This window comes from Piliocolobus tephrosceles, chromosome 13, assembly GCF_002776525.5.
Source record: "Piliocolobus tephrosceles isolate RC106 chromosome 13, ASM277652v3, whole genome shotgun sequence".
In the NCBI taxonomy this organism is placed as follows: domain Eukaryota; kingdom Metazoa; phylum Chordata; class Mammalia; order Primates; family Cercopithecidae; genus Piliocolobus; species Piliocolobus tephrosceles.
In genome coordinates this window covers 51,957,376-51,965,442 of record NC_045446.1, presented here as the reverse complement: position 1 = coordinate 51,965,442, position 8,067 = coordinate 51,957,376, and the positions used below count along the sequence as shown (strand labels likewise).

Here is an 8,067-nt window from a genome sequence, read left to right as displayed (position 1 = left end):
AGTTATGTTTCGTAGAAATGCGTTGCAGTAAGTCACAGTTCAGTCTCCTCAGTTACCCATATATAGGGATATAGGGATTCCTCCGGCACAAAATACGTTGTTATTTAATCCGGAGGCCTCAGCTGGAAAAGAGAACCAAGTGCCTAGAAGGAATGAGGCCACTGTACAGGAATTGCTTTGCAGTTTCTTGATAAATAATTATAACAATCACCCGAAACTTTAGACGGTTTCTGTCCCCAGTGGGTCGACTTCACCCCTTTTCTGACTTACCGAGTGGGTCTCTGTCACTTTTGCGTCACTACCTCCAATGGCAAGGTTAAAATTATTCCTTTATTATTGAAATGAAGTTTCTCAATAAAGAAAGGGCTAACTTAAAGTCGCCGGATGCAGCGTTTTAAAGTTTAGGAAGTTACTTTTGAAAAGTACAACCGGCAGAAACGAGTGAACTTAGTTTTTTAAGTGACTTGCAGAAGACCGTGCTAGCAGGGCAGGTTTATTATCAACTCTGTAATTATCCTTCTTTGCTAGGCTAAAGGTTTTTCTTTCCCAACAGTAAGACAGATTTCGACTTGAGTGAGATCTGTGAACTTTTATAAAAGTGAAAGGGAAGAGGAGAAGAAATGGCAGGCTGGGAATCTGGCCCGGAGACGAGACGGCGTCCACCGCGCTCCAGAGCAACAATCTGAATCACCAGTAAGGAAACTTCTCTTCCCCACACTTGCAGACTTCCGCGAGTCTGGGAGCACTCAACGCAGCAACCCGCGTTTCCGCGTCCTGGATTAGGGAAACTGAGGCACGGCAGGCACGCCGCGCGCAACTCCGGCCTCGGCGCCTGCCCCCTTAAAGGAACCCAGGCTTCCAGAGTTCCTCGCGCGAGCGCAGGGACTTGCAAGCCGCGCTACTCCCGTCCGCCCCGCCCCACCCCCGCTCGGGACAAAGCCCGGAGCCCGCGCCGGGAGACGGAGGGCGGTTCCCGCGCGAGCCACGCTCCCCCGTGGGCGCGAGACTCCGCCCAGCTGCCTAGAGCCCGCGCTCCAACGGCGAAGCGACCGCGCCGGCCCGCCCCGATTCCCCATGACGTCACCGGCGGCGGCAAGCCCCGCCTCCGGCCCCGGGCGGCAGGCCGCATGACGTCACCGAGGCCCCACCCCTCCGGAGCGAGTTCGGTCCTGGCGTTCATTTCATTCCTGTCCTCATTCCGAACATTCTTAGCATCGCTCGCGCCGCGCCGCGCGGCCCGAGCCGAGCCGAGCCTCTGCTGCCGCCGCCGCGGCCCCGCCGCCCGCCGCGGGCGCCCACCAAGCACTTTGCAGACTCGCTTCCACCCTGCGGGCCATTCCGCGCGGCGGGGCCCGGGCCCGGGGCGGCCGCGTCCAGGGACAGGCCATGCAGTGACACCCCCCCACCCCTCCACCTTTGCCCGGAGCGCGGGCAGCAGCCCAGCGCGCCCAGCCGGCCCCGGGGCAGGAGCGGTGCTAGGCAGGGGTGGGGTGGCTGGGCCCGGGGACCGGGAGCCGGGGAGGGAGCCGGACACCGAGCAGAGGGCGGGGGAAGCGGCGCCGAAGTTTGCCTCGGACTCGCCGGGCGCTGCGGCGGCTCCCTGGGCCGAGGTAAGTTGGCGCGCGCGGCGGATGCTGGGGTGCGGGGGGCGCACGGGGCGGCGGGGGGCCGGCGGCGCGCCCCTCGCGGGCCGCTCTTTCTTTGCGGGCTCTGCTTTGTGTGCGACGGCGGGCGGGCACGCGGAGGGCCGCGGCCGGGCCCCCACACCCCCCTCCCCGCGCCCCCTCCGAGGTGAGCGGCCGGGCGCCGCCGCGCGACTTGCCAGGACGCCAAGTTGGGCCGCGCGCTGGGAGCCCGCGCGGCAACAGGCGGCCCCCGGCGGCGGTCCTGGAGGCGCCCTGCCGGCCGCGCCGCGCCCCCCGCGCGCCGCCTCTCCTGCCGCCTGCACGCGCACACACGAACACACCCTTGGGCGCCTTGCACGGGGTGCGCTGGGGAGCCAGAAGTTCGGAGCGAGCGCGGGCGGGCAGAGCCGCCGCCGCCGGCGCCGCCTCGGAGCCAGGAGCCGGCCCGGACCCCCCTGCTTTCGCCGCCTTCCCCCGGCGCCGGGGACCCCTGAGGCCGGCCCGGGTCTGCGCCGACTTGTGCCGCTGGCGGGGGGTTCGCTCCTTCTCAAAGATGAAAAAGGGCACGGTCGTTTTTGCCGCTTCTCCAGGACTGGTACTGCCGCCTCCGCCGCCGCTTCATTGCACATTCAAGTGGAAAATTTTCAGGAGTCAGCAGAAACATTGTGTCCAAAAAAGACTGAGTCGCAGTTACCACCAAACCCAGGAGGAGACTCTCCCTGGAAAACTTCCCTTCCCTTTCGGTAGGAAATACTGGGGGATTTGTTTGTTTATTGGAAGAGAAATGATCCCCAGGAGGGGAGAAAATCTGGGTACACTTCTAGTCTTTGTTCGTAACATCAACACTTGTTTTCAAAAGTCTAGAGTCCCACTTTAAATAAAGTTCAACTTCTGTGACTTTTCTTTTTTAAAAAAATAACGTTTGTATTTTTTTAAAAAGCAATATTTTTAATGAGTTGAAAACAATGAGGGCTCACACCTCCCCTCTCATGAAAATAAATGAAATCCAGATCAGAATTTTCTTTGCTTTTAAATTGCCTTTTTTAAAAGATTAATTTAAAGTTGGATAGTGTCACTATATAAAAATATTTATAAAACAATGAAATACCAGCCACCAGCGTTTCTCAGGAGGCTTGTTAACTTCTCAGAAGCAAGTGGCTTCCTGTGATTTGCAGAAATGAAAATTGACCTCAGTGAGCCCTGGAAACTTAGAGACAGATGATGTTCCAGGAGCAGGGAATGTAAAAAGGCCATGTTTAAAAACAGTGCCTTGGAAGGAGCCCAGGTCTTGGGACAGAAAGGTCTGTTAAGCCTGCCACATTTCAAAATAGTAAAAAGAAATATTAAAAACACTACACGTATTGCAAAGGAGCAGAACATTATCAGTTCACAACCACCACAGGTTTCTTTCTCCCCGCTTTCCACCTTGATTGTTTTTGAAAGTTCGGGTGGTCTGATGGCTTGGGGTGCGCTGGGTGCGTGCAGTGGTTACCTGAGTAGACACATCCCGCCCTTCAGGGAGGTGTAATCCACTGTGTAGTCACCGCCGCGAGTGGGTTCCTTTTTCTGCAGGCTGCAGTGAATCTTGCTGGTCTCCTAGGGATAGGGGCTTCTCTGAGGTACAGACTGGGGAACAGTCTTCAGGCTATGCCTGGTGCTTCACCCTTTCACTGTTGGGTTTGTGCCCCTCTTCTGTAAACAGCAGGGTCTTTGGGCCCAAGCATATCTGAATGCTTATAAGGACTAGACTTAAATCCAACTTCTTTACGAATCTTTTCCTTTTTAGAAGGAGATAGTAGAACTAATTACAGAGTGACTCAGGAAAGACAAATGGATTCGTTGAACCTTTGTCAGTGGTGAGGTTTTGAATTGTTGTATTTTTGGGGAAAGGCTTATTTTTCTAATCTCACTGTTACCATAAATGGGCACAGATATTTTTGTTTAGTGTTTCTTTGTATGTGCAACTCCGTGTTGAACTCTCAGGTTTCAGGTTTTAAACAGTTAACAATTCTTTTATTTATTGTTGGTATAAAAAAATGAACTGATAAGCTATATCCATTACGGGTTCTTGCTGATGGTATCAAAGTGCCAAGGTAGACTATTTTATTTTTACTTTAATGGTAAATATTATTTGATCTGCAGTTTTAGGGGAATATTAGAACTTTTTTTTTACAAACAAGCTTGAAACAAAACCAGTATGATACTTTACCTTGACAATAGGGGTAAAGAAAATTATAGGAAAGAATCTTTGTGTAAATTCCTCCTCTGTGTGATCCTTTATAAAGTAATGAACTCCGGGGAACATGCATGAGAGAGATTATTGGAAGGTTGGAGGGTTTTTTTTCTTTTCTTTTCCCAAAACAAAAACCAGGACTCACCATGACATACCCTTAATGAAATTTAATTTAAAGGGGGAGGACATCCCAATTTAGTTTGAGCCAGACTGATAGGAATTTCTCACTGAGAGGCTTTTTCTTGCCTTGTGGTACAATGTGTGCCCGGGCCCCAGCAGCAAACTAATTACACATAAGGGCGGGTTTGGGAGGGCAGCCTTGGGGGAGTCGGCTTCCTCCTCCCTTTCCCATTTCCTCTCTCCCCCCACTTACTTGATACAGCAGGAATTATATATTGGTATACTCACTTGGGAGATTGGAGTCCCCTTTTATTTAGAAAAAGAACAAATAAGTCAAAAGGAAACAAATGTTCGAGTTTTTTTCCCTGCTTGAGCTTCAGCAATTTATAAACAATTTTGTGTTTTGTTGGTTCTTAGAATACGGAGCAGCGATTATGAGGGCATTTCTTAATGGGAACATTTGGGAAGAATATACTTTTATCATTGGTGTTTAGATTGTATTTGTTGTTACATATTCAGCAGAAGAGTATGTAATACGAACAGTTTAAAGCATGTAGATCCCAAATGTTAAATAGACTTTTGAAGAAATGAACTGTAACATTAACAATATTTTAAGGTTGGTTAAGGTTGGTTGCTTCAGAAATGGATTGATCTTTCATACATGGTGGTCATACAAGAGCCTGGGCATTTGTAGGATTACTTTTCTCTGTAATCCCATGTGTTATGTGTTAATTATGAGCATAATTATGCTACCTGCAAATGAAAATTGTGGTGTCTTATCACTCAGGGTTGGTGCAAATTAACTGTATGTATGATCTGGTGGACTTAAAAATTACCATATTCACATACAGTAGTTGGATAACACTTTTAAGCTCCATTTGAGGCACTTTTTCTTGTACCCAGTAAAGAGATTGTGAAAGGAAAAATAAATAAATAAATATGAAAGCTGTGTTTAGAGGCTGAATCTGTTTAGTGGTAAAACTTTAGGTTCTGTTTTCTCCAAAGAGTGAAGAATGTGGCCAAAACAAGTGTCCAGATTTCTCTGTAGAACTGCAAGAAAATCCAAGCCAACCTTGCTGTTTTTAAATGTGAGCATTACAGCTTCCCCTTTGGAGTTCAGTGACTGGAACTGCAAACTGCTAATGTCCAACTTTTGAACTCAGCCAGAAAAATATATTGTAAGCTTATTGCCCTTTGACAAACCTAGGCTGTGCTGCTGCTGGGCTGCTTGGGGACTGATTGATGGCTGGCATAATCTTTTATAGCTACATGGTGCTTTTTATTTTATAATAAGGCATAGATTACCTTGTGGTATTAATATTTAAGTTGCATCTAGAGTTGTGTTTAAACCACATCAGTGATATATTTTATTTCATATTCATAAAAATGATGAAATGAGGTAATTCAAGTCTATCCTAAGCACTTCATATTTCAGGGTTGAGCTTTTTGACGGACACCTTATTTAGACATTGTTGTATTGCAATTAATGTATACCTCTGAAATCGGAAGTTCTGGGGCTTCCCTCTTCTTGGGATAGTTTGTGGAATGCTAGTGTATTTGGATCTAAATATTTGGAGTGTTTTTCTGTGGGTTTTTATTTTTTGTTTCAAAACTGTGAACTCTTGAGTGTCCTCAGTCTGTAAGATTCTCATTATGAGCTTCGTGGTTCATATTTAAATTTGGAGTTGAAATTTGACAATTTTTTCAAATACATTCCAGTTTTGTAGTGGTACAGAATAGGGTAGCTTTGAAATATGTATTTTGTTTTAGTCAAAGTAAAAATGGGTTGCCCTGGTGGGTGGATTTTCGGGATGATGTTTCTTACAAGGGTAGGTTACTCTTAGCTTTTAAATTCTCCTTTGGTCCACTGACTTTTTGCATAGTTGAGAGGATTCTCAAAAAAATAGTTTCTAATAGTCCAGGAGTCTTGGCTAACTGTGAAACTCACTCGTTTCCTCTTCTTGATTGGATAATGGTGGTGGTGGTGGTGGTGGTGGTGGTGGTGATGGTGGTTAGTAGGGGGAAGGTCCTCATAAAAAGCTCTCTTTTTTCTGTGTTTGTGGCCAAGGAAAGGGTGTGTTGCATGCGCTACGCCCACCCCACTCCTTGTTTAAAACTGGTCTTTACTACCCGAATGCAATGCTTTTTATCCTTTTTCATGATTCACATTTGTTTTGAAGGCTCTGTTCTAGGATTTCATTAGTAGTTTTAATTTGCAGGCATGGGACCCTGGAAAATGGGTTTAAAAGAAAAAGCTGGCTTATTGATGAGTAAGTTAAGCATCCGTCATCTCTAGTGGGAAATTCTGGTTGCTTTTAGGCATCTCACAAGTTTAGATGTATGTGTAAAGTGACTGAAACACCCTTGACTGGGAATATACAACACTGTTGTTCTTACTGATACGTAAACTGAAAAACTGCCGCTAATGGTGGGAAATGTTAATTTTGTGAGAACATATTGAACTTATATTCTCTGGCATGAACTTTTTTAAAAAAATGCATCAACTGTGCTGCTTTTTTTTTTTTTAATAGGCACAGCTTTCTAATTATCATAATTCAGTTCAGCTCTGCTCTTGGATGGTGTTCAAGTGCAATCTCAATTTAACTTGAAAGGGGATTTTTTTTTTTAAAACTTGGAATGTTGAAGAAAATTTGAAAAGTTCATCCAAGAATGTTGTCTGCTTAGGTGTGAGTAAATCTAGGGGAATGAAATGAGTGCCTTTCTGTAATAGTTCAATAGATCTGAATATTAAGAAAGAGATTTTTTTGGCTTTGCTTTCTATCCAAGCGTTTTTGTATAAACTGATGCTACACACTGCTGAGTTCTCTTTGAAAACCAGTGTTTTTCTAATAGATAGTAAACTAAATAAATGAATATTTTATTACCATCTGCAAAAATGGGAAAGTCTTTTAAGAGAGTAGAAATACAAAATTGTTATGAATTTATTTGACAGAAATCACTGTTAATCTTTTATACCAGCCAAGCCTTTAGAAGGTAATTGCTTTTTCTGCTCCTTCTTTACTCTGTGACTTGATGGCATTTTGTGAAGGGAGTCATCTTTGACAGCGTTCATCCCAGTGTCGGTATCCTTTAATTTTTCTCCAACTTTAATAGCTTTTCAAAGAAAAAAAACTAAATGAAGCCCAAGCGCCAAATCCTCCGGGAATCAATTTTAATTATAAGAAAGAACAACTTAGATGGGCCTTCCGACTTTCGTCCAGCCTGACTCCTTCTGCTGAAATGCAGAGAGCCCGTGGAAACCAAATGACTTCATTTGCTCTGGCACTTAAGAACCGAATTCACTTCCGTGGTAGTGAAATAAAAGGAGCCAAGTGTTTTAAATAGCCACTCCCCGAGGCCCGCCCGCCCGCCTGAGCCTGTTGAGAAAAGCGTATTGTCTGCTTACAGCTCTAGCTGGGAGCCTGCCTGGTTCGCCCTTCCCCACCGGGCAGCTCCATTTCTGAAGTTGACATCTGGTTTTCTCTCTGTTCACCTGATCTATCCCCGTACACGCGCTCACATGCAGTGTGCACGCATGCATTCTGCAGGTAATAGGGATTTGTGACATTAAGTATGTGTGTCTTTCAAATCCCTACTGGGATGGGGGAGGAACAAAGCTAATGGCACAAAATAAAATGTAAACACAGTAGCTGCCCCACATGCCGCCGCTGCTGGGTTTCTGTCCGATGGTGCTTTCTGGGTAGGCGTGCCTATTGTTATGGCAGCAACAGGCGGCAGAACTTGGGGCACCATATGGCGGATGTGGGCCTCAGATAAGCTGTCTGGTAATTTAGCTTATCAATAGCATTTTGATATGCTTCATTTTCAGATCACCCATTACTGTGGCTGGGGGTGTCTTGGGGGCTAACTGATTCTGAAACCATTGTGAGTGGATGCTTCCTTTGGTGGAATCTCTTCCAATCCTTTCTCCCTGGCTGCCTTTTCATCTCAAAGCCTTTGAGAGACAGTGCTGGTTAGAGTTAGAGCTCCATTAGCTGAAGAAACCATCAGCCTCATCTTGAAATGCTGGGCACTTAGAAGACCTTGTCATGTATTGTCATTGAGAGAAAAACAGAAAACAGGTACTTA

General features: G+C 46.4%; 1 protein-coding gene across 3 annotated transcripts in view; it reads left to right on the top strand.

Moving 5' to 3' along the window:
* The first annotated feature begins 1,195 nt into the window (after nt 1–1,195).
* TEAD1 (TEA domain transcription factor 1) overlaps nt 1,196–8,067 on the top strand; it is a 270,156-nt gene continuing 263,284 nt past the window's right edge. Inside the window, exons 1-2 of one of the 3 annotated variants that reach the window (XM_023230876.3) lie at nt 1,196–1,610; nt 2,216–2,368. The gene's annotated coding sequence lies outside the window, so the exon portion shown is untranslated. Of the gene's footprint in view, nt 1,611–2,215; nt 2,369–8,067 lie in introns of those variants that run through there. The other 2 variants (XM_023230875.1, XM_023230877.2) reach the window with 2 other exon arrangements.